Source organism: Panthera leo, chromosome E1 (assembly GCF_018350215.1).
Source record: "Panthera leo isolate Ple1 chromosome E1, P.leo_Ple1_pat1.1, whole genome shotgun sequence".
NCBI classification, from domain to species: domain Eukaryota; kingdom Metazoa; phylum Chordata; class Mammalia; order Carnivora; family Felidae; genus Panthera; species Panthera leo.
Genome location: NC_056692.1, coordinates 17,294,893 through 17,321,691, shown reverse-complemented (window position 1 = coordinate 17,321,691; position 26,799 = coordinate 17,294,893). Strand labels below are relative to the sequence as shown.

The following is a 26,799-nucleotide window of genomic DNA, read 5'->3' as shown; positions in this document are numbered from 1 at the left end:
TGTCTGTGTGGATTCAATTGCAACATATGTACCACTGTGGTGGGGATGTTGATAATGGGAGAAGCTACGTGTGTGGGGGCAGGAAGTATATGGGAAACCTCTGTACCCTCCTCTCAATTTTCCTGTGAACCTAAAACTGCTCTAAAAAAAAAAGTCTTTTTTTTTTTTTTTTTATTTTTTAACATTTAATTATTACTTCTTAGAGACAGAGCATGAGCGGGGAAGGGGCAGAAAGTGAGAAAGGGAGACACAGAATTGGAAGCAGGCTGTAGGCTCTGAGCTGTCAGCACAGAGCCCAATGCAGGGCTTGAACTTGCAAACTGGTGAGATCATGACCTGAGCGGAAGTTGGACACTTAACCAACTGAGCCACCCAGGTGCCCAAAGAAAGTCTTTTTTAAACAGGCGGAAAATGTGTCCATGAGTAGATGTATTTTTCTGTGAGGGGAAAGTCTAGAGCAGTAGTCCTCAAATTTAACCACACATTAGAATAACCTGAGGAGCTTTTAAAAAATACCAATGCCAGGGTCTCCAGATATCCTGATTTAGTCAGTCTTGGGGAGCCTGGATATGGCAATGTTTTAAAAGTTCACAAGGTAGTTCTGTTTTTTTTTTTTTTAATTTTTTAATGTTTATTTATTTTTGAGAAAGAGAGAGACAGAGACAGAGTGCAAGCAGGGAGGGGCAGAGAGAGAGGAAGACACAGAATTTGAAGCAGGCCCCAGGCTCTGAGCTGTCAGCACAGAGCCCGACGCAGGCCTCAAACCCACGAACCGTGAGATCATGACCTGAGCTGAAGTCGGACACTTAACTGACTGAGCCACCCAGGTGCCCTGTCATGAGGTGATTCTAATGTGCAAAGTTAATACGATACCAAACACCTAAGGATTTTGTTAAAATGCAGATATTGATTCAGTATAACTGGGGTTAGGCCTGAGAGTCTGCCCTTCTGACGCCACTGCTGATCTTCAGAAAATACTTTGGGTAGAAAGCCTTTGGAACAGTAATATTCAAAGTGTGATCTGGGAATCTTTGGGGTAGGGGAGAATGGTTTATATGCATATTAACACCAAGATGTTGCCATTTGCACAAATGGTGGGTAAAATTGCAAATGCCTGGCACCTGGCTGGCTCATTCAGTTAAGCATCTGACTCTTGGTATCTCAGGTCGTGATCTCCTGAATGGTGCGATGGAGTCCCCTGTCAGGCTGTGCATCTCTCTCTCTCTCTCTCTCTCCCTGCCCCTCACCCCACCCTCAAAATAAATAAATAAACTTAAAAAAAATTGCAAATGCTTTAACACAAATCAAGTGGTGGCACCAAACCATACTAGGACTCATTGTATTCTTTACTGCCATCTACTTGCAATTTTTAAAAAAAGGATGCTGTTTCACTTAAGAATATCCTCTATGAAGCAGTGAAACTTATTAATTTTATTCAGTCTTGACCCTTCAGGAACTGTGCCTTTAACTGGTCTGTATGACGAATGGGAAGGATTTATGAGGCACTTGCGCTGCATGTGTAAGAGCAACTGATGGCTGGTCTGGAGGAAAAATAGTTAAATGATTCATTGAGTCGTGACCCGAGGTAGCTACTTTTCCCATTGACTACCATTTTTACTTGAGACAATGACTAACAAACTATGGCTGTGCAGACTTGGACACTTGGCTGAAATTTTCTCAGAAGCGAACAAAGTGAGCCTGAACTTCCCGAAAAATCATTGACAGCCTTTCCTGCCAATGATAAAATTTGAATTTTCAAACCAAGATTAGAATTTTAGAAAACTTATTTCGACCACCATGAGCTCAACAGCTTCCCCGTACTTAAAAGATTTTTCTGATGATGATACATTTGTTTTTAAAATATTGTGTGGGGCACCTGCGTGGCTCCATCAGTGAAGCCTCTGACTTTCAATTTTGGCTCAGGTCATGATCTCGCAGTTTGTGGGTTCGAGCCCCATGTTGGGCTCTGTGCTGACAGTGTGGGGCTTGCTTGGGATCCTCTGTATTTCTCTATCTGCACCTCCTTTACTCTGTCTCTCTCTCTTTCTCAAAATAAATAAAAACTTAGGGGCGCCTGAGTGGCTCAGTCGGTTAGGCATCCGACTTTTGATTTTGGCTCAGGTCACAATCTCACAGTTCGTGAGTTGGAGGTCCGCTTCGGGCTCTGCACTGACAGTATGGAGCCTTCCTGGGAGTCTCACTCTCCTTCCCTCTCTCTGCCCCTTCTTTACTCATGCTGTCGCTCAAAAATAAATAAACTTAAAAAAATGAATAAAAATTAAAAAAAAAACATTGTATAATGAAGGGGAGCCTAGCTGGCTCAGTTGGTAAAGCATGTGACTCTTGATCTTGGCATCATGAGTTCGAGCCCCACATTAGGTGTGCAGATTACTTAAAAATAGAATCTTAAAAAAAATAGGAGCACCTGGGTGGCTCAATTGGTTAAGCATCCAGCTCTTGACTTCGGATCAGGTCATGATCTCATGGGTAGTGAGTTGGAGCCCTGCATCAGGCTCTGAGCTGACAGCACACGGCCTGCTTGGGATTCTGAGTTCCTCTCTCTCTGCGCCTCCCCCGTTTGCTTTCTATCTCTCTCTCAAAATAAATAAAAATAAACTTTAATAAAAATAAATAAATAAACAAGTAAATAAATTAATTAATTAAATAAATAAAATAGTGTATAATGAAATGTGTCAGCATTTGGAAGCTCTTCATAACCCAGTGAACTAATATTTTCAAATGACCAATTAAGGTGTAAAAGATCCATTCAAAGAACAAGAAAGACCAGCGGATTTTAATGAAACAAAAAAACCAAAAAGCTCATTGATATGATGGTTTCAGATTCTACACTGCCACTAAACTTCAAGAAATTACCACCTGTTGGGGCACGTGGGTGGCTTAGTCCGTTGAATGTCTGACTCTTGGTTTCAGCTCAGGTCTTGGTCTCACAGTTTGTAAGATGGAGCCCCACGTGGGGCCCTGTGCTGACAGCATAGAGCCTGCTTGGGATTCTCTCTCTCCCCCTCTTTCTGCCCCTCCCCAACTGCACTCTCTCCGCCTCTCCAAATTAATAAATAAACACTAAATAAAAAGAAATTACCACTTGTTAAGTTTCCATGTAGTATCAAAGAATAACCACAATTTTCTGAAAACTCTATTAAAATAATTCTTCCTTTTCCAAATGCATATCTACATGAGGCCATATTTTCTTCATATACCTCAGCTAAAAACAACATATTGCAACAGACTGAATGTGGAGGCACATATGAAAATCTAGCTAAAGCAGACATTAAAGAACTTGGTAAAAATGTAAAACAGTGACACTGTTTTTATTACGTTTTTTTGTTGTTTTGGAAAATATAGTTACATTTCATAAAAATATGTTATTTCTGTCAACAAGCAATTTGTTTATTCTTATTTTAAAATAAAATAATTATTTCTTTATTGTAATTTCTAATATAGTAATTATTGGTAGATATAACCCACATAAACAAAAGCTCATTGAATTTTAAGACTTTTTGGATTGAGAACTCCTGCTTTCATTAAATTTCAAAGAGATCCAAGACCTCAAAAAGTCCTCAAAATGGTAAATGGATAAACTTGTTGTATATTCTCCACAAAGGTTATTTTTCCCAGCTAAGCTTTTGAAAACTATGGAATGGCAGTGAGTTCTAGACTATATTTCTAACAAGAACATGGAACACAACAGCTCTGGGTTGCCAGTTAACTGGTGAGCCTTAATATAAACAGGTTGAAAACAACTCTTAGAAGCTCAGATCTAATTCCCTAATAGGATGTACAAAAGCAACTTTATGAACTGTGCTTTACAGGAATTAATCCATTTAATTCATGACAACTCTATATGGTAGGTACTCTTATTGTCTCTGGTGTGTACATTTTGTTAAATAAATGAATGCGTGAATGAGCAAATACATGAGTAAATAAAATTAAGAGTTTGTTTTGTTTGCTTTTTAAAGATTTGTCCATTTATTTTTAAATATTTATTTATTTTGAGAGAGAGAGAGTGCACGTATGTGCGTGCGCAGGGGAGAGGCAAAGACAGAGGGAAAGAGAGAATCTCAAACAGGCTCCACATTGTCAGCACAGAGCCTGACATGGGACTCAATCCAACACCCGTGAGATCACGACCTGAGCCAAATCAAGAGTCAGATGCTTAACTGACTGAGCCACCTAGGCGACCCAAGAGTTTATTTTTATGCCATCTCTACATCCAACACAAAGTTCGAATTTACAGCCCTGAGATCAAGAGTTGTATGATCTACCGACTGAGCCAGCCAGGCGCCCCTAAAATTAAGGTTTATTACCCATATACAAATCCAATTTAGAAAAGAGAAGGGTTCTCAATACAGCTAGAATCTAGAATCAATACAGCTATCATCATCCAACTAGTGCTCATTTCCTATCTTTTTTTACTCAACAATTTGCCCATCTGCAGTTTTCCTTCTGTGTTTTTATTGCCACCTAGCTGTTGTGTTTGATCTCAAAAATCCCACAGTTAATTCCTTTCCTTCTTGGGGTTGGAGATCTTCTCTTCCCTCTAAATCTCCATGTACCTTTTGAAAATAAATACAAATACCACAGCCTCTATCAATTTGCCCCACATCACTTACTGCACTCCAGCCTTCAGGCCCCCGATGTGGACCATGTGTTCATCCTATCAGGCAGATCTCCTCACACCGTCTTCTGATAACACTAATAATAACAAGAACTAACATTCCCTGAATAATCACTATGTGCTCTGTGCTTTATTGCATGACCTTACTTAGTCTTCATTGGGTAGCTACAGTAAGTACTATTTTTATCATCCCTATTTTAGAGATGGGAAAATAAAGGTTTATTCTATGCAGTTGCTATGCTACGTCTCACAGCTAGAATCTAGAAGAGCCAGGGTTTGATTTAAACCTCTGCCCTGCCGAGGGCACCTGGGTGGCTCAGTCTGTGAAGCATCCAACTCCTGACTTTGGCTCAGGTCATGATCTCACGGTTCCTGAAATTGAGCCCCGCCTCAGACTCCACACTAACAGTGCAAAGCCTGCTTGGGACTGTCTCTCTCTTCCTCTCTCTGCCCTTCCCCCACTCGCTCATGCACGTGCACTCTCTCTCTCTCTCTCTCAAAAATAAACATTAAAAATTTTTTTCTAATTAAATTTAAAAAAACATATATTTCTTGAAAACTGATGCTGTGGAAGATATAAGGATGAATAGAGCAAACTGAAGTTTATCATCTAATTAATCATGTACTATGATACAAAGATACAGGTCCAAATAATGCAAAAGTATATCCTCTGCAACTGTGCATTTTTTTAATGTTTATTTATTTTGTGAGAGAGAGAGGGGGGAGAGAGAGGATCCCAAGCAGGCTCCCTGCGGTCAGCATAGAGCCTGACTCCAGGCTGGAACTCACAAACCGTAAGATCGTGACCTGAGCTAAAATCAAGAGTGGACGCTTAACTGACTGAGCCATCCAGGCATCCCCTGTGCATCAATTTGTTTAGCTATCATTTCTTGATCATCTCCAATGTATCAACCACTTTGTAATTGCTACTGTTAGAGGGAGAATAGAGATAAATTTCTATTTCCTCATAGCAAGATGAAGGGGAGCAACAGGTAATCAAACATTTTTAATACAGGGGCGCCTGGGTGGTTCAATCGGTTAAGTGTCCTACTTCGGCTCAAGTCATGATCTCCCTGCCTGTGAGTTTGAGTCCAATGTCAGGCTCTGTACTGACAGCTTAGAGCCTGGAGCCTGCTTCAGATTCTGTGTCTCCCTCTCTCTCTGCCCCTCACCTGCTTATGTTCTCTCTGTCTCTCTCTCTTTGTCTTTCTCAAAAATGAAAATAAACATTTAAAAAGTAATACAATAACAAATGCTGTAACAAAGGTAGTTCCAATGTGAGGATCACAGAGAAAAATGTTAACATTATGTCACAAAAGAGAGGACTTTGATTCGGTTCTTTATGAAAGAATATTAGCCAAGTGAAATGTAGGGCTTCCTGGCAGGAATCTGGCCCATCTCTGGGTTTTTCTCTCATCAAAAGGAAGTCAGACTGTCAAAAACCTGATCCAGTTTTGGACAGAGTAAAATAATTAGGGCACCAAAAATGTCCTGGCCTGACCTGGGTTTCTGGGAATATTGGGATAATGTCAACAATAGCACTTCTCCTCACTTTTTCCCATCTTCTGGACCCGTTTCCGAGCTTTATCCTCTGAGTTTTTAGAAAATGAACAGTTTGTAGAAAATAAGGAGGGTAGAAGGGCATGAGTACCGATAAGAAATGAACCTCTAGAAAAAGGCTGTCTTTAGCAATCTGATTTCTTCAAGCCTCAAGGGATAGCGTATGAGCCTGAGGCTCTGTATTGTTTTGGGGTTTTTTTTGTTTTTTTTTTAATGTTTATTTATTTTTGAGACAGAGACAGAGACAGAATGTGATTGGGGGAGGGGCAGAGAGAGAGGGAGACAGAATCCGAAGCAGGCTCCAGGCTTCGAGCTGTCAGCACAGAGCCGGAGGCAGGTCTGGAACTCACGACTGGTGAGATCATGACCTAAACTGAAGTCAGATGCTTAGCCAACTGAACCACCCAGGCACCGGAGGAGGTTCTGTATTGTAAATAAGGTTAATTGTTGTTGTTGTTTTCTACACGTACATTTGCAAACACTTCTTTTCAAATTTTTATTTCAATTCTAGTTAGTTAACATATATGGTAAAACTGCTTTCAGGTGTAGAAGAAGTTAGTGATTCATCACTTACATATAACGCCCGGTGCTCATCCCAACAAGTCCTCCTTAATGCCCATCCCCCATGTAGCCCATCCCCACACCCACCTCCCCTTCAGCAACCCTCAGTTTGTTCTCTGTATTTAAGAGTCTCTTATAGGTTGCAAGGGTAATTGTTACCAGATGTGGCCATTAGGGTTTTCTTTTTCTTTAACGAAGTATAGTTGAGATACAATATTATATTAGTTTCCAGTATTCAACATAGTGATTCAGCATTTATATATATTACAAAATGCTCACATGAAAAGTGTGGTTACTGCCTGTCACTCTACAGTTATCACAATATTCTTTACTATATTTCCGACACTGTACTTAACATCCTTTGACTTGTTTATTGTATAACTGGAAGTTTGTACCTCTTAATCTCCTGCACCTATATCACCCACCTCCCCATCCCACCTCCCCTCTGGCAATCACGAGTTTGTTCTCTGTATTTGTGGGTCCGTCTCTGTTGTTTTGTTTGTTTGGTTTGGGTTTTAGATTCCACGTATAAATGAATCAGATGGTATTGGTCTCTCTCTGTCTCACTCATTTCACTTGGCATAGTATCCTCTGGGTCCATCCATGTTGTCACAGATGGCAAGATTTCATTCTTTTTTTATGACTGAGTAACAGTCCATTGTATATACACATACCACATCATTTTTATCCATTCATCTATTGATGGACAGTTAGGTTGCTTTTATATCTTGGCTATTGTAAATAATGCTGCAATGATCATAGGGGTGCATATATCGTTTTTAATTTGTGTTTTTGTTTTCTTTGGATAAATACCAGAAGTGGAATTTTAAAACTGTTGGGTTTTTAGGTCCAAAATGTCTGCCCACCTGTATTTGGTTTTAGCCCATTATGACTTTTATTTTAGCATTGGAGGGCCTAATCTGGAAAAAAAAAAAAAAAAAAAGTGGCTGATGTCCAAGGAATCGAGTTAAGTATGAATAATAATATTAGTCTTGGGAATTGTTATTCTAAGTAACTAAACAGGAAGCTGTTTCTCCTGCCATTAACATAGTGGAATTAAAAACATTCAGATTTCAGTCATAATTTCAATCCTGAGTCTGAAACTTTGGTCAAACGACTTCACTCTTCTAAGTCTTAATGTCTTTATCAGAAAAATAATGCATCTTTAATTCATTATTGAAAATTAAAGGAAGTGTCTAACACCCTGTGGTTATCTACTTGATGATGGTGATGATAATGCTAATATTGCTATTACTCCAATAGCTAACATTTATTGAGCATTTGCTATGTGCCAGGCAGTGTTCCAAAGTGCTCCAAATAATGGTTATTTGCTGAAAATCAGTTCACCACTACATGCATATGAAAGGCCAGTGGATTCTCATTTGTCTTAGTCAGCTCAGGCTGTTATAATAAAATATGTAGACTGGGTGTCTTAAACAAAGATGTTGATTTCTCACAGTTCTGTAGGCTGGAAAGTCCAAGATCCTGATGTCAATGTGATTGGGTTCTTGGTGAGGGCTCTCTCCCTGGCTTTTAGACGGCTGCCTTCTTGCTATTTCCTCCCATGGCAGGTTGGGGAAAAGCTCTGGTCTCTTCCTCTTATTAATCTCACCATGGGGGCCCCTCTCTCACACTTTTTTTTTAAGCATAGTTGGCACATGTTATTACATTAGTTTCAAGTGTACAATGTAATGATTTGACAAGTCTATGTGTTATTCTATGCCTGCCACGAGTGTAGCTACCACCTGTCACCATACAATGCTATCACAATACCATTGACTATATTCCCTGTGCTGTATCTTTTATCTCTGTGACTTATTCATTCTATAACTGGAAGTCTATACCTACCCCTCTCCTTCACCCATTTTGCCCATCCCCCACCCCCGCTCCTCTGGCAGCCATTGGTTTGTTCTCTGTATGTATGGGTCTGTTTCTGCTTTTAGCTTGCTTGTTTGTTTATTTATTTTGGTTTTTAGGTTCACTTAGCATAATAACCTGTAGGTCTATTTATAATGTCTCAAATGGCAAGGTCTCATTCTTTTCATGGCTGAGTTTATATTCCATTGTACATGTATATACCACATCTTAATGGACACTTGTTTTGCTTCCATATCTTGGTTATTGTAAATAATGCTGCATAGGGATGCATATATTTCTTTTTGAATTAGTATTTTTGTTTTCTTTAGGTAAATACTCAGTAGTGGAATTACTGGATCATATGGTATTTCTAGTTTTAATTTTTTAAGGAAACCCCATACTGTTTTCCACAGTGGTTGTACCAATTTACATTCCTACCAGAAGGTCACAAGCGTTCCTCTTTCTCCACATCCTTACCAAACTTGGGATCTCTTGTCTTTTTGATGGTAGTCATTCTGACAAGCGTAAGGTGATATCTAATTATAGTTTTGATTTGCATTGCCCTGCTGATGAGTGATATTGAGCATCTTTCCAGCTGTCTGTTGGCCGTCTGTATATCTTCCTTGGAAAAATGTCTACTCAGTTCCTCTGCCCATTTTCTATTGGATTATTTGGGTCTATTGGTGTTGAGTTGTACAAGTTGTTTATATAGCTTGAGTATTAACCCTCTATTGACATGAATTTGCACATATCTTCTTTCATTCAGAAGGTTGTCTTTTTGTTTTGTTGATGGTTTCCTTCTCCATGCAGAAGTTTTTGTTTTCCCACCCTCATGACTTTGTTTAAACCTAATTATATCCCAAAGGCCGTACTTCTAAATACCGTCACATTGGTGGTTAGGGCGTCAAGATAGGAATTTTGAAGGGACATAAACATTCAGTCCATAACACCCTAGAAATTGGTTCTCTATCCTGGCTGCACATTAATGACCTAGGGAGCTTTTAAAAAATATCAATGTCTTGGGGCGCCTGGGTGGCTCAGTCGGTTAAGCGTCCGACTTCGGCTCAGGTCACGATCTTGCGGTCCGTGAGTTCGAGCCCCGCGTCGGGCTCTGTGCTGATGGCTCAGAGCCTGGAGCCTGCTTCCGATTCTGTGTCTCCCGCTCTCTCTGACCCTCCCCCGTTCATGCTCTGTCTCTCTCTGTCTCAAAAGTAAACTTAAAAAAAAATATATATCAATGTCTTTATGCTAGACCTACTAAATCAGACTATCTGTGGGTAGAGCCCAGTTCTTCATTATAGAATAAAGGATAGTTAGAAAGAGATAATATTGGGGCACCTGACTGGCTCAGTCAGTGGAGCATGTGACTCTTGATCTCAGGGTTGTGGATTTGAGCCTCACATTGGCTGTAGAGATTACTTAAAAATAAAATCTTTTTTAAAAAGAAAGAAAGAGGGGCGCCTAGGTGGCTCAGTCGGTTGAGCGTCCGACTTCGGCTCAGGTCATGATCTCATGGTCTGTGAGTTCGAGCCCCGCGTCGGGCTCTGTGCTGACAGCTCGGAGCCTGGAGCCTGCTTCAGATTCTGTGTCTCCCTCTCTCTCTGACCCTCCCCCGTTCATGCTCTGTCTCTCTCTGTCTCAAAAATAAATAATAAAACATGAAAGAAAGAAAGAAAGAAAGAAAGAAAGAAAGAAAGAAAGAAAGAGGAAAAGAAAGAGGTGGTATTCACTTTGTAAAAAAAGTAACGAGCACTAATTTTCTTAAAGACTTAGCAGTCAGCTCAAGGAGCCCTGATTTCACCCAATTTTACTTCATTCCTGGATTTCTCTGTTTTTTCCATATGGGAAGAATATCCAAAGAGAGTCTTCTTGAAGATTTCTGTGGCTTTTGAAGAGAAGAACATACCACCTGCCTTTTCTCAGAATACTATCAAGTGTCTTTTTACTAGTTTCTGGGACAAGCTTTGAATTTCTTTTAGAGGTGTTCTGTTCTGGCTTTATTAATTTGATTACTATATATTGACTGTATACCATGCATCAAAAGCTGTGCTAGACGGTGAGGATTTAAAGAAAACAGGGGCACCTGGCTGGCTCACTCAATGGGACATGTGATTCTTTGTCTCAGGGTCATGAGTTTGAGCTCCACGTTGGGTGTAGAGATGACTTTAAAAAATAAGAAAGAAGAAACACATCCTTTATCTCTAAAGAATTCACTCTCCATGGTGAGAGACCCACACAAGCAACAGATAAAATGTGGAAACTTCTTTATTTTTATCTTTTTTAAAATATCTTTTTAAGTTTTAAAGAGAGAGAGAGAGAGAACACACATGTGTGCACACATGCACGGGAGAGGGGCAGGGAGAGAAGGAGAAAGAATCCCAAGCAGACTCCCTCGCTGTCAGCACAGAGCCCGATATGGAGTCCCAACTCACAAACCATGAGATCATGACCTGAGTCGAAATCAAGAGTCAGAGGCTTAACTGACTGAGCCACCCAGGTGCCCCAAATGTGGGAACTTTTATGTAAAAATATTGTGAAAGGCTTTGAGAATGCTTACAAGGGAGTAGGTTATTATAGGCTATTAGGAAAAGTGGAAGAGGAAATGTGCCATTTGCACTGGCAATATGATAACAAGGGCTGCGAAGTGGGTAGAGAGTAGGTATTTCTGGCAGAGAAATAGCATGAACAATGGACGGAATGTGTGATAGTTGAGTGTTCCAGGGGCACTCAAATGTAGGGCATTTAAGGAAATTATGAGAATTTTCCTCATTAAGGAAGTGAGACTAGGATGGCAATTTGTGGTCAGATTTTAAGGAGGTGGAGATTAGAGGGGCACCTGAGTGGCTTGTCGGTTAAGCATCCAACTCTCGATTTCAGCTCTTATCATGATCCCAGAGTCATGGGATGGAGCTCCTTGTTGGGCTATGCTCTGAGTGTGGAGCCTGCTCAGGATTCTCTCTCTCTCTCTCTCTCTCTCTCTCTCTCTCTCTCTCCCTCCCTCCCTCCCTCAAAATAAATAAATAAACAAAGAAAAAGAGGTGGAGATTAGAGAAGGTAGTTTAAAGAGAATCTGAAGCAGCCATTTTACAGAATGAGAAAGGGAGTTCACTAGAAATTATATCAGTTACCAGTTATGAGCACTTACTATATACCAGGCACTCTACTAAATGCAGGACATGCATTGATGAGCTAAGCAGACATGGTCCCTGCCTTCATGGAGCCTCCAGTCCAGGTAGAGAAGTCAGACCACAAATAGGTATATTCTAAAAATATGTAACATTATTGGGGCGCCTGGGTGGCTCAGTCGGTTAAGTGGCCGACTTCGACTCAGGTCATGATCTTCCCCTTCATGAGTTCAAGCCCCAAGTTGGGCTCTGTGCTGACAGCTCAGAGCCTGGAGCTTGCTTCAGATTCTATATTTCTGTCTCTCTCTGCCCCTCCCCTGCTCACACTCTGTCTCTCTGTCTCTCAAAGATAAATTTAAAAACATTAAAAATTTTTTTCAAATAATAAAAATGTATATATAACGTTATAATTTGGGATACATGCCATGAAGAAACAAATGGAGCCATGACAAAGAATAATGGTTGGAGGCCAGGTTGGAGAAGGGAAATAGCTTCAAACCAAGATTCAAAGGATAAGAAAGAGACCATGACAAGAGCAGAAGGAAGAGCTTTTGCTAAAACCTCACAGCAAGAGTTTTGCATTTTCCAGGAATTGAAAAGAGGCCAGTGTGGCTGGAGCACAGCAAGAGGAGTGGCATAAGATGAGAGTAGATATGTGGGTAGAGGCCAGATCACTCAGGGGTTCTTCTAAGCCCCGGTAAGGAATTTGAAGTATATTCTTAGAGCAAAGGGAAGTTAAGGGCTGGTTTTAAGCAGGGGAATAACATGATTTGCTTTGCGTTTAACATTATCTTAGTTACTAAATGGGGATGGATTGCATCAGGGCAATCAGGAGGTCTAGGGAAATTTCAGACAAATAGTGCTTCTACCAAATAGAATACTGGAGGAAATTAAGAACACAGTGGGGTTGGGTGAAGAAGGTGACAACATCGGTTTAGGTTTTATTGACTTTGGGGTGATAACACTAGTTACTTCTACCAAGGCTCTAAATTGGACTGAGGTAAAGAAGATTTACAGATTGAGTGCAGAGAATTCCAGAGACTGTGGGTATCTCTAATGCAAGGATAAGGAGGGTCAGAGAGGTCACGCCAAGAGTGGAGTACAGAGAAGCCAAGGTACGTTCTTTACACGGATCAACTTCTACAGGGGTATCAACACCTCACATCATCCTGTCGAAAAAATGTTCCACAGATATCTGGACTGGAGTTTAGGATAGATGTCTGACTGGACCAGTGCGATACACATCGTAGCACACAGCAAGAAGTTAATTAATATTTATTGAACAAATACGATTGATGTGGTAGGTTTTTTTCTTTTAATGTTTATTTATTTTTGACAGAGACAGACAGACAGAATGTGAGCAGGGGAGGGGCAGAGAGAAAGGGAGACACATAATCTGAAGCTGGCTCCAGGCTCTGAGCTGTCAGCACAGAGCCTAACACGGGGCTCGAACTTACAAACTGTGAGATCACAAACCGTGAGCCCAAATCAGAGGCTTAACCGACTGAGCCACCCAGGCACCTCTGATGTGGTAGTTTTCTATCTAGCAGAGATTGTTGAAGGTACAGGAATGGATGAAATTACTGAGGGAGATGGGGCGCCTGGGTGGCTCAGTCGGTTAAGCCTCTGACTTGGGCTCAGGTCACGATCTCACAATTTGTGAGTTCGAGCCCCGTGTTGGGCTCTGTGCTGACAGCTCAGAGCCTGGAGCCTGCTTCAGATTATGTGTTTCCCTCTCTCTGCCCCTTTCCCATTTGCATTCTGTCTCTCTCTCTCTCTCAAAAATAAATAAACAATAAACATTAAAAGCAAAAAAAAGAAGAAATTACTGAGGGAGAAAGAGAGAATAGGAAAAGAGAAAAACCAAGAACAACTAATTTCGGATTGAAACTGATCTGATAGAAAATAAATGGTGTGACCATAAGAGAAATTTGGGTTGGACTCTGAAGATCCTAAAGCTGAAATTTTTGATAAGAATGGAAGAATATCTATTAAAGAAAAATGATTTGGGGCGCCTGGGTGGCTCAGTCAGTTAAGTGTCTGACTCTTGATTTCAGCTCAGGTCATGATCTCGTGGTTTGCGGGATTGAGCCCTGCGTTGAGCTCTGTGCTGATAGCACAGCCTGCTCAGAATTCTCTCTCTCCCTCTCTCTCTCTCTCTCTATCTCTCTCTCTCTATCTCTCTCTGCCCCTCCCCTGGTCTCTCTATCTCTCAAATAAACATTTTTAAAAAATGTTTCATTTCTGTCTCTTATGCCCAAGGAGATTTTAAAGAATAGATAATCAGACAAGTAGGATCTCAAGAATTTTGTGTTGATTTCAGGAGATTAGTATATTTTACATAGGTCTCACCACGACCAACTAGGAGTTTAGAAACAACAGGATATTGAATAAAACGGCATTCATTCATTGAGAAACTGTTTCTTGTACAAAATGGCTAAGTAGTGTCTCTGTAAAGAACTGTAATTAAAGGGGAGTGAGAACAAATTATTTGCTTATAGTTTCAGTGGCTTTAATTATAATGTATTTAGATGGATGAGCCAGGCCATTTCACATGCAATATGTATCTAATGTATTTGAATTTCGAGTTCCAGCAAACAAATCCAAAGATACTAGAATAGCTCAGTTATTCCTCTGCTTTTCTGTAGGAGAGACAGTATAACTTTATGGTTAAGATTCAGAGCATTAATGTTACGCAGACCTGGTTTTGATTCTTGCTAGCCCTGTGACCTTATGTAAGTTACTCAACATCCCTAGGCCTAGTTTTCTCATCAGTGCTACATAGAAATTGAAAGGGCCTACTTCAAAGAGTTATTGTGAAAATCAAATGAAAAAAAAAAAAAAAGAAAACCTTTTAATTTTTTTTAATGTTTATTTTTGAGAGGGGGCAGAGAGAGAGGGGGACAGAGGAAACGAAGCTGTCGGCACAGAGCCCGATGCGGGACTCAAACTCACGAACTGTGAGATCATGACCTGAATCGAAGTAGGATGCTTAACCAAGTGAGCCACCCAGGCGCCCCCAAAATTAAAGCTTTCAGGGTAATCCCTGACATATTCCATTAGAAAGACATAGTAGAAACAGTATAATGCCCAACGCTTATTATATGGCAGCTACTGTACCTAAGTGCTTTCTTTTTTTTTTTTTACGTTTTATTTATTTTTGAGACAAAGAGAGACAGAGTATGAACGGGGGAGGGTCAGAAAGAGGGAGACACAGAATCTGAAACAGGCTCCAGGCTCTGAGCTGCCAGCACAGAGCTCGACGCGGGGCTCGAACTCACGGACCGCGAGATCATGACCTGAGCCGAAGTCGGCCGCTTAACCGACAGCCACCCAGGTGCCCCTGTACCTAAGTGCTTTCAATACATTACCTCAATCCTTTGAGATAGGTATTATTTCTTATCTGAATTTCACTCCTGAGGACACCGAGGCTTAAGGAATTCCATGTAATCAGACAGTTATACAAATACCCAGTTAGCACAATCACTTACTTCTAGGTATGCACAAGTAATTTGGTGCAAGAATACGCATGCATACACATGCGAGGATATTTACGAGCCACCGTTGCCAGTCCCACAGTTCCTGGCACTTTTCTCTGGAATTGGTGGTGCTGGAATAGCACAGCGGCACGAGTGGGAGCGGCTGGCGGAACACCCGTCCAACCAGCACGAGTGTTTTCATGAAAAGGGTGACGCATTGCAAAGAGCACCACTCTGACGCTAACTTGCCCTTGGACCTTCCATTAAGTTATTTAACTTAAGTCTTTGGGCCTCAAATTCCTCATCGGCAAAATGAGGGGGGTTGGCTCAGTTCTAGAATCCTCTGAATCTAAGCGGCCCTCAAGGCCACCACCTCGTATAGGCAGTTCTGTACAAATACTGGCCCCCATGGCAACGGCCACTCGGCTCTCAGCAGCACTGGTATGTGCTCTACTCTAGCCAGCAGTACAATTTCCATCGCAAATTCCTGGATGAATAGAGGACTTGAATGGGGGAGGGAATCTGTCGGTCAGAAATCTTAAAGCCCCTGGCTTTAAAAGAAGTTCTGGAATAAATTACCTGCGGGTGGTGTGTATCTGCTAGATCAGAAAAACAGCATCAACGTTTAATTCACAAAATCACCCTTTTAGCAGGTAGAGGAGCTGTCTTGGCTGAGATGAGACTTAAAGGGTTGCTTTGCCATTAAGTGCTGAGTCAATGAGTGGAGGAGACTGTGGCCTGAGTTCGTTAGCACGTTGGCAAGGATGCCAAAGGAACACTGCCAGAGAGTGTTTAAAATCAATCTGGATTTTTGAGAAGTGATTCCAGTTTTTATTTCTAAGGTCCATAGACTAATAAGACTGCCTTATATTGTGATGGTCATTATCAGAACCTCATCTTAGAAGCACAGGGACCCTAGGGCAAAGAGACAAGGATATAGATATGAGAGAAGGAGAATATCTCTTTTCAAGGAAAGCAGATGTCCTTGAAAAGGCTACCCTATATGTGCCCTACTCTCTGTTCTCAAGACCGTGAAGAGTTGTTTTCTGGGGCCTGTTGCTGGTAATGGTGATGATGACAATGCTGGATTCATGGGGAGGAGGAGTTCCTGCTTTTTCTTCCTCCACATTGCTTCCTTAGATTTGAACCAGAGAGTAGAAGGGGGTACTATCCTTTTTTTTTTTTTAAGTGTTTATTTATTTTGAGAGAGAAAGAGAGAGAGAGTAAGCATGAGCGGGGGAGGGGCAGAGAGAGAGGGAGAGAGAGAATCCCAAGCTGACTCCCAGTGCTGTCAGCACAGAGCCGGAAGCAGGGCTCCATCTCACGAACAGTGAGATCAAGACCTGAGCCGAAATCAAGAGTCGAATGCTTAACTGACTGAGCCACCCAGGCGCTCGGATCCTTTTATAAGTAGAATGTAAACGAAGTGAATGCTCAATAAAACACCAAGTTTAAAGAACTGACCTGAAAGGGAACGGTTGCAGGAGAAAAGCAATATGCACTTCACTAGGTTGCCACCTGAGGGCAGCAGTGCTGGCCTTTGCCACCTCCATAGGGCTGCTTACTGAGAGAGAGGCAGTGTAGCACCAAGTGCAGCAGTCCGCGTGGGAGTTTGGGGACTAGGCTAGTGAGAGTTCTCAGAAGAGGGTTCTCCGTAGTCGGAGACAGAGTGGTGTCCATGAAACTGGCGGAATCCTGGAATGAATGGCTGGTCTCTGCTGAAGACTAAGCAACAGAACTCGCTGAGAGGTGCAGGAGCTGTGACACTGAGGGCAAATCGAGGGGGCTGCCCCTTACAAACCTGTGGAGTTGGAACTTGCTGGTTTTCCTCTGGCCACGAGAGGGCAGACGGTGAAAAGAAGATTTGAGCTTTCTCACCCTCTCAAATTGGCTTCTATAGCCCTGGAGGAATTCGAAGATTCAGAAAGGATAAATCTTGATCTTGCTAACATGTGTATTTGGTCAAGCCATTTACCAGTTAGCACCCCTCCCATACCCCCCTGTCCCCACCCCCACTCCCAGCTCCCCACCTGAACATACACAATCCTAGGAGAGCAATGAGGTGGAAAGGGCAAGGGTGTTGGAGCTAACCTCAAGCCAGTAAATCATCCCAGACTCCCCCTTTATCATCACCCTCATATTCAACTCCACTAATTCCTGTCTCTTCTCTCTCTCAGATAGACTCTGAGGGTGGAGACCACATCTACTTTGGTCATTTTTGTGTCCTAGCACTCTTACAGGAGCTCATTAAACATTTATCGATCAAGATAATAAATGAATGAATTCATCTAGCTCACTGTTACCATCCTAGTCCACCAGAAAGGAGTCCATCTCCTTTCTGCTCTGCAGCAGGAACCCAAGTGGTCTCCTTACGTCCCCCTTGGCTCCTTGCAATCTGTTTTATATACTCTGTAGCAGTGAGTGATCTTTCTGAAATGCAAATTTGCTTAAAATTCTTCGTGCTTCCCATTGCTCTTAAAGACCATAATCCTTAATATGATCCATAAAGGGGGGCACCTGGGTGGCTCAGTCGGTTGAGCATCCGACTTCGGCTCAGGTCATGATCTCACGGTTCATGGGTTCAAGCCCTGCATTGGGCTCCGTGCTGACAGCTCGGAGCTTGGAGCCTGCTTTGGATTCTGTGTCTCCCTCTCTTCCATCTCCTCCCCTCCTTGCATTCTGTCTCTCAAAAATAAAAAAATAAACATTTTAAAAGAATATATGATCCATAAAGGAAGTGTAACTTAGAAGCTTGGGTACCTGCTAGGTAAGGGATCGGAGGAAAATTACTAAATCTCACTGAGACTTGGTTTCCTCATCTAAAAGATGTGAGCGATAATTACTCCTGCCTCCTAGGGTTGTTGGGAGGATTACATAAGCTACTACACATAAAATAGTACAGTGTTCAGGTCTGTGTTCAATAAATGGTAACTACAATTATTAGGACCTGAATGATGTAGTCCCTGCCTGCCGCTTACTACCTCCTCTCATTGGAAGTCCATTAAGCTACTTTCAGATTCCGGAGTGTGCCATACTCCTTTTTATTTCTACTCTTCTTTCTCGTCCCAAAGTTGGGTCTCCTTCCTCTAAGAAAGCTTTCTTGGCACCTCATTGTCTGGTTCAGGTGGCCCTGCAATGGGTTCCCACAGCATGCTGTAGAACATGGATCACGGATGTGTTACCTATTCCTGGCATACTGACTGACATTTAACAATGCCTCAATAATTGTGTTGAGTCAATTCCACTGTATTTCTCTTTTCCATGCTCTTTGAATATATTAATACTTCTTTCTGTTCTAAACCTAATGTCATGACTGCTACATCCGTATTTCCATTCTTTTTTTAATTTTTTTAAATTCTTTTCTTTTTTTAGTTTTTTAACGTTTATTTATTTCTGAGAGACAGAGTACAAGCAGGGAGGGGCAGAGAGAGAGGGAGACACAGAATCTGAAGCAGTCTCTAGGCTCTGAGCTGTCAGCACAGAGCCCAATGTGGGGCTCGAACTCACGAACTGTGAGATCATGACCTGAGCTCAAGTCGGTCGCTTAACTGACTGAGCCACCCAGGCACCCCCCCTTTTTTTTTTAATTTTTAAAAAATGTTTATATTTGAGAGAGAAAGAGAGGGAGAGAGAGAGACAGTGCACAAATGGAGGAGGGGAGAGAGACGGAGACAGAATCTGAAGCAGGCTCCAGGCTCTGAGCTGTCAGCACAGAGCCCGACGCGGAACTTGAACTCATGAACAGCGAGATCATGACCTGAGTTGAAGTTGGACACTTAACCGACTCTTGATACCGGCTCAGGTCATGATCTCACAGTTGTGAGATTGAGCCCTACATTGGGCTCCATGCTGACTGCGCAGAGCCTGCTTGGGATTCTCTCTCCTCTGTCTGTCCCTGCCTCTCTTGCACATGCATGCTTTCTCTCTCAAAATAAATAAATAAACTTAAAAAAATTATTGAGATATATGAAATAAGTTGTCCTCTGCCACACAGAGTGCCTAACTGATAAACCATTTCTCTGATTTAGGAAAACCCAGGCATCCTTCAGGGCTGAATTTCTGGCCCCCTTCTCTGTTCCTTTCTCCATTTAGAGAAGCACTTGTCATGTTATCTATAAATATTGGTTTGTCTATCTTTACCATGTGGATATCAGCCTGTGAGCTCTTTGAGGACAAGGTAGCTTGTCCGTGTTTCTCTCCAACATATTCTGTCTAGGGACACACTTGCTATACAAAACCAGGTACTGATCTAAATACTTCACATATTTTAGGGGCGCCTGGGTGGCTCAGTCGGTTAAGCGGCCGACTTCGGCTCAGGTCATGATCTCACGGTCTGTGAGTTCGAGCCCCGCATGGGGCTCTGTGCTGACAGCTCAGAGCCCGGAGCCCATTTCAGATTCTGTGTCTCCCTCTCTCTCTGACCCTCCCCTGTTCATGCTCTGTCTCTCTCTGTCTCAAAAATAAATAAACGTTAAAAAAAATTTTTTTTTAATAAAAAAAAATTCTTCACATATTTTAATTTATTTAATCCTCATGAAAGCCCTCTGATGTGGATACTATTATTTTTACCTTTCATGAAGGGGAAAGTGAAACAGAGAAAGCCTCATAGAAGGTAGAGGATAGAGAAGGGATTCAAAACAGGAATTTTGAACCAGAATCCATGAGCTTAACTCCTATGCAATATAGCCTTGAGGTAAAGGGTTTTGTGGACAGGGGATAGTAGTTAATATGAATATCTGAACACTCCTATACAAAGTACTTTCACCATATTATATGAGAACACCTGGAGTCTTCTCACCCTTGGTTGGAAACTAGCCAGCAGTTCTAGCCCTGAAATACCAACTACCCAGATACTTCCTACAGGCACAGGAAAATAGAGTAAAGAGCACAGGAGTCGTATTTTGTAACCATGAACCCTTAGAGATGCTAATACCCAGTAGGTTGCTCTGATTACTGGGCTAGTGTGTAAAGAAAGGATTGCATTAAAATATGAAAACCTTTCGTGGGGGCAAAACAGCCACTGTCTTAGCTATTCCAAGAACTAAATCACTCCATAAAACTGACAATTGGCGGTAGGGACCAATTGGTGTCACCAATTGGTGACAATTGGGTACGTAGTGTGGTGGGGAGGGGAGATAGTGGTGATCCCACTTCCTACTATTGTTTTTAAAAGAGTCTGAGATTAGGGAGCTCTTGCAAACGCCTTTATTGGCAGCTTCAGCCTGTTCTCCCAGGTTGCCATGACAACAAGAAGCCAAACTTTGGGGGTTGTTTATCGGTGAGTGATAAGGAGCCAACTGAAAGGAAAAGTCTTTGAGGAAGCCCGGGGTTGTTTGGAGGTGGAGGTAGAGCAAGGTGTCTATGTGTTGGTCTGGGGTAAATCCAGGTGACTCCCGACATGATGCACGAGTAGCTTCCTCCTAATTGCCTGTATCTCAGAGATCTGAACAAGTAACCAGGGGAGAGTAACCAGGGGAGCAACAGTTCAGTCAGTATTCATGGTATCATGTCGGCACAGGAAGTCTGGTTTTCTCCCAAGTGAGGGAACAGCGGGAGATGCTTGTACCTGAGTAAAATTCACCAGGGAAGTGAGTGATATTTGTGTTTAGGCTGAATTCCTGGTGACACAGCCATATGGCTTTTGCTGACTGCCATCCTCCAGACGGTATATTCCTTTTGTGGAGCAGCTAAAGTATATAAAGGACTGTGACTTCCTGTTGCCTTTAATCCCTCCCCCATCATCAGCCAGAACGCTTAAATAAAGACTCAGGAGCCCCTACCTATCTCTGTATCCTGAATTCCTGCCCAAGATCAAGGATCTTGATACTTCTCCGCATCTCTGATTTTGTCCCTAGAGTAGGAGGCTCCAGGGGACCACAGCTGACTCCGCCAGGCACAGAGGGTTGAGTCATCCTGCAGGCGTCAGAGCTGTTAGCAACAGCTCTGCTGATCCGTACACAGCTCCGACTCCCTCTCCAGTTCAGAGTTTTGGAGCCGTCTTGTTCGAAAGTAAAGAACAGAACACAGATGGCTGGTAACAGGATCCCGCAGGGGCCTCCTTTCCCACTGAGCCCATCCTGCTAATCCTTTTGTAGAAGAAGAGAACATAAATGGTGAATGGAGCAAAAAAGGAGTATCAGCTTCTGCACTGTTCTTTGGGTGTAGGTGGAAGGCCTCTGAGAACAACCTCCAGCTACCCATTACATTTCCCAGGAACCTTCCCTTCCTGTTCCTCCTTTCTTCTTCCACTTCTTTTCCCCTCCTTTCTTCCAATTTCCACCCGGGGTCCCTATTCTCTGTAGGGGCTTGGAACCTGATGGAGTGTTTTGCCGAATGCCTTGTACTTAATTCTAATCCATACATGTGTAAGAAAGTCAAATGCACTAGAAGTTCAGAGTGGCTGATTGTATCACCTTTATCTCTTGGGAATCCCTTTAGTTTCTTCTCTTCTGAGGTAGCATAATGCATTACAAAGAACACAGAACTTGAAGCCTGAAAGAAGCGTGTTCCAAGCTCTGTCCTAAAAAATAAATAAATAAATACATTTAAAATTTTTTAGGGTAGGGATCCTGGTTGGCTCAGCCGGTTGAACGTCCAGCTTCTGCTTAGGTCATTTGTGGGTGTGAGCTGTCAGCACGGAACCTGCTTCAGATCCTCTGTCCCCCTCTCTCTCTGCCCCTCCCCCTCTCAAAAATAAACATTAAAACCATTGTCAAATACATTTTTTAAAGATTTTTAAAAATTTGGGGGGCACCTGGGTGGCTCAGTTGGTTAAGTGTCCGACTTTGGCTCAGGTCATGATCTCCCAGTTTGTGAGTTTGAGCCCTGCATGGAGGCATCTGGTGTCAGCACAGCGTCCACTTTGGAACCCCTGTCCCCCCCCCCTTCTCTCTGCCCCTCTCCTCTCTCAAAAAACACAAACTTAATTTTAAAAATTTAAAATTGTTTATTTTTAAGTAATCTCTACACCCTCTGGAGGGTTCGAATTTACAACTTTGAGATCAAGAGTCACACGCTCTACCAACTGGCCCAACCAGGCGCCCACTCCCCGTCCCCCCAATTTTTTTAAATCCGCTTTATCATTTACTAGCTGTGTCATCTTGGGCAGTTTACCTAACCTCTCTGAGCTCTGGGTATGGCATCTGAAGTTGTATATAGTAATATCTACTTTGTCAGTTGGTTTGTAGATTAAATTAGAGGCAAAACACAGTATCTAAAATGTAACAGTTGTATCCAGTAAATGTTAACTCTCTTTCCTCCCATCTCCATAGGCTATAAGTACCAGGTCCCTTATTTTCAAGATTTTGGGGGAAAAAAATTCCCATTGAGAAATTTAGCATCCTTGCTCAGGTGCTGCTGATACAATTGAAGCAAGTGGGAAGTGTGAGTGAGTGTTTTGCAAAAGTAGAGGACCAAGCTTTGGTAAAAACTGGCATGTGAATACTCTAATGTTGCTTTTCCCCAATTTAGGGATTCTTGGTGAAGATTGCTGGTTTCCTCACATTGCCACTACAGCATGGTTGCTACAGATTTATTTTCCTTGGAAGATAAGATGCCGGGTTGCTGATTGGCCGTGTGACTTTGGGTAAGTTATCATCCCTTTCTAGGTTTCACGAGGACAAAGGATCACTGTTCCTCTTCGCTCCAGGAAAGGAGGAGGATTGTTTGAAGTTTGTGTAAATTCCAGGAGAAAAGTGAACATGGGCTGGTAGTATCCTTGGCACTGAGAAGATCGGAAGTGCTCATACAATCAGGTCAAATGCCACTGTTCAATTTCTGTGATTACCAAAGACTCAGCTGACACAGGGCTGTGGTTTGACATGGTTCCTTTGTTCCAGATAATAAACATGTGTAATGTCAATTATACTAATGTGCTTTGCTCCAGTTGAAACAAGAAGGAGGTTGATGACGGGGCAGGACACTGTACTTCATTCTCTCCGACGGGGAGCTCTCTGACAACATGTTTTTCCTGTCTCTCTTTGTAACTGCTAATTAGGTTCTCAGCTGGGCTGTCAGAGCCTTGACAGGTTTCACAGGCAGTCACCACCTGACAATTTACAACTATGGGCTTTCCACAGCTGGCATGTTCCCTCCCAGGGAGCCAAAGTTGCTCAGTCCTAGTTTCCTCCTATCATTCAAAGAGTCTGATCTGAGAGGAAAGCTAGCTTTCACGGTACATTATCCAATTCCAAAGCAGAACGTAGTGGCCAGTGGTGGTGATGGGAAAACCTCTGGATTCGTGTCTGTCCTCAATGGTAAGGGCTGACTCTTTGTTTTGGAAGTAGAGTGGGAATGATCCAAGCCAGAAGTGGCATGGGACTATGGGAATTTAACGTAGCCTTAAAAAATGTTATTACTATTATTATTTTTAGAGAGAAGGTGAGAGAGAGAGAGAGCACATGCTAGAGGGCACATGTGTGTGTGCACGTGAGAAGGGGAGGGGTAGAGAGAGGGGGAAAGAGAGAATCCCAAGCAGGCTCTATGCTCAGCACAGAGCTGGACACTGAGCTCGAGCCCACGAGCCATGAGATCATGACCTGAGCTGAGATCAAGAGTTGGACGCTGAGGGCACCTGGGTGGCTCAGTCGGTTAAGTGTCTGACTTCAGCTCAGGTCATGATCTTGCAGTTCATGAGTTCGAGTCCTGCATCGACCTTTTTGAGGGCAGGCCAGAGCCTGGAGCCTGCTTCACATTCTGTGTCTCCCTCTGTCTCTGCCCCTCTCCCGCACTGTGTGTGTGTGTGTGTGTGTGTGTGTGTGTGTGTCAAAAATAAATAAAACATTAAAAAAACAAAACAAAACTAGATTGTCTTGACCAGACTCTTAATAGATATGTAGCTGTTACCTGCTGATGAGGGCACTGAGGAAAAAAAGCATATTAAAAAAAAAAAAAGAGTTGGACGCTCAACCCACCGAGCCACCCAGGTGCCCCAACACAGCCTTTAGTAAAGTTGCTATTTATTTTGTTCTTAAAATGATTACCCCCTTGGGGCACGTGGGTGCCTCAGTAGGTTAAGCCTCTGACTCTAGATTTTGGCTAAGGTCATGATCTCATGCTTCCTGGGATTGAGCCCTGCATTGAACCCTGCCCTGACAATGCAGAACCTGCTTGGGATTCTCTCTCTCTTTCTCTGCCCCTCCCCTGCTTGTGCGCTCTCTCTCTCTCTCTCTCTCTCAAAAATAAGTAAATATTGGGGCGCCTGGGTGGCTCAGTTGGTTGAGCGTCCGACTTCGGCTCAGGTCATGATCTTGCAGTCCGTGAGTTCGAGCCCCGCGTTGGGCTCTGTGCTGACAGCTCAGAGCCTGGAGCCTGTTTCAGATTCTGTGTCTCCTTCTCTCTGACCCTCCCCCATTCATACTCTGTCTCTCTTTGTCCCAAAAATAAATGAACTTTAAAAAAAATTAAAAAAAAAATAAGTAAATATTAAGTAAATAATAATAAAAAAAAGCTCAACCTCTATACATCCAAAACATCGAAAGCAGGGACTCAGACACTCCCATGTTCACAGCAGCAGCATTCACAGTAGCCAAAGGTGGAAACAACCCAAATGTTCACTGGCAGACAAATGGCTAAACAAAATATGGTATATACACGCAACGGAATATTATGCATCCATAAAAAGGAATGAAATTCTGACACCTACTGCAACATGGATGAACCTTGAAGACATTATGCTAAGTGACATAAGGCGGTCATAAAAGGACAAACACTGTGTGATTCCTCTTGTATGAGGTTCCTAGAGTAGTCAAATTCATAGAGACAGAAAGTGCAGTGGAGAATAGCAGGGACTGGGGAGGTGAAGGTAGGATGGGAAGGCGTTGTTTAATATACAGGGTTTGCATTTTGGAAGATGAGAAAAGTCCTGGAGATAGAGAGCAGTGATGGTTGCATGACAGTGTGCATATACTTAATGCCACTGAACTGTACACTTGAACATGGTTAAAATGGGGGACACCTGGGTGGCTTAGTCGGCTAAGTGTCTGACTCTTCATCTCAGCTCAGGTCTTGATCTCGGGGTCATGAGCTCAAGCCCTATGCTGGGCTCTGTGCTGGGTATGAAGCCTACTGAGGAAGGAAGGAAGGAAGGAAGGAAGGAAGGAAGGAAGGAAGGAAGGAAAGAAAGAAAGAAAGAAAGAAAGAAAGAAAGAAAGAAAGAAAGAAAGAAAGAAAGAAAGAAAGAAAAGGGTTAAATGGTAAATTTTGTTATGTGGATTTTACCACAACCACCTTTGGATGAGGGAGCCTAGGTAGTTGAGGCAATACAGTGGAAGACCTGAAGATGAAATCAGAGCCTTTATGGGCATGGAACTAACTCTGCCCGAAGCCAATCTTAACTCTGGACTGTTTAGCTTGTGTGAACCAAAATATTCTCATTTTTCTTAAACTACTTTGGGTCTGGTTCTCTGCCATTTGGGACCAAAGAGTCGTAAATGACGTAGAACTGTTTGTGTGTTGGTCTTTTCCATTAGGTGATGATCTCAAGAATGGGAATGGTATCTTATTCATCTGTATTTCCACAGAGCCTAGTATAATCCACGTAATTGACATCTGATAAATGTTTGCTATCTTATCAATTCAGTATTCCATAAACATTTATTGTGAGTCGTCTATATGTCAGAAATTGGTTTAGGTGTGGGAGATGGAAATCAGAATGAGTGAATACGGATGCCTTGCAAGCTCAGTCGGTAGAGCATGTGACTCTTGACCTTGGGGCTCTGAGTTCAAGCCTCATGGTGAGCATAGAGCTTACTTTAAAAAAAAAGAATGAGGGGGGCGCCTGGGTGGCTCAGTAGGTTAAGCGTCCGACTTCAGCTCAGGTCACGATCTCACGGTCCATGAGTTCGAGCCCCACGTCAGGCTCTGGGCTGATGGCTCAGAGCCTGGAGCCTGCTTCCGATTCTGTGTCTCCCTCTCTCTCTGCCCCTCCCCTGTTCATGCTCTGTCTCTCTCTGTCTCAAAAAAAAAAAAAAAAAAAAAAAAAAAAGGTTAAAAAAATTAAATTAAATTAAATTAAATTAAATTAAATTAAATTAAAAAAAAAGAATGAGGGGCATCTGGGTGGCTCAGTTGCTTGAGTGTCTGACTTCAGCTCATGTCATCATCTCGTGGTTCAGGAGTTCAAGCCCCACATCAGGCTCACTGCTGTCGGTGCAGAGCTTGCTTCAGATCATCTGTCCCTCTCTCTCTCTGCCCCTCCCCTTCTTGAGCTCTCTCAAAAATAAATACAACATTTAAAAAAAAGAATGAGTGAATAAAAACTGTTATCAGGGAGTATGTGGAAGAACAGCTAACTACAAAGGCTGGTGTGATAGAGAACTCTAGGAAAAGATGCATACATATGCTGTGTTCCCAGGAAGTTGCTGTCACCTTGGTACCAAGTGCCTGACTGATGGGCATCTCCTGGGCTCCTGCACACGCCAGATATTTTCAGGATTGTCTAAGGCTTCGAGAATGTCTGGAAGGCACCTGCCTCCCAAACTGGTGTACGTGTAAGATTTATACCTGGTCCTGTCCTGTGAACCATGTTTCTTTCTGCTGTGCTTCTTAGTGTTGCCTGAGTCTCCACAATATATTCTGTAAA

At 42.5% G+C, this 26,799-nt stretch overlaps 1 protein-coding gene across 1 annotated transcript in view; it reads left to right on the top strand.

Moving 5' to 3' along the window:
- The window catches only part of LOC122207389 (translation initiation factor IF-2-like), a 73,624-nt gene extending 50,616 nt beyond the window's left edge, over positions 1 to 23,008 (top strand). The window contains exon 3 of the transcript XR_006196812.1: positions 22,689 to 23,008. The gene's annotated coding sequence lies outside the window, so the exon portion shown is untranslated. The remainder of the gene's footprint in view (positions 1 to 22,688) is intronic.
- The last annotated feature ends 3,791 nt before the right edge of the window (positions 23,009 to 26,799 follow it).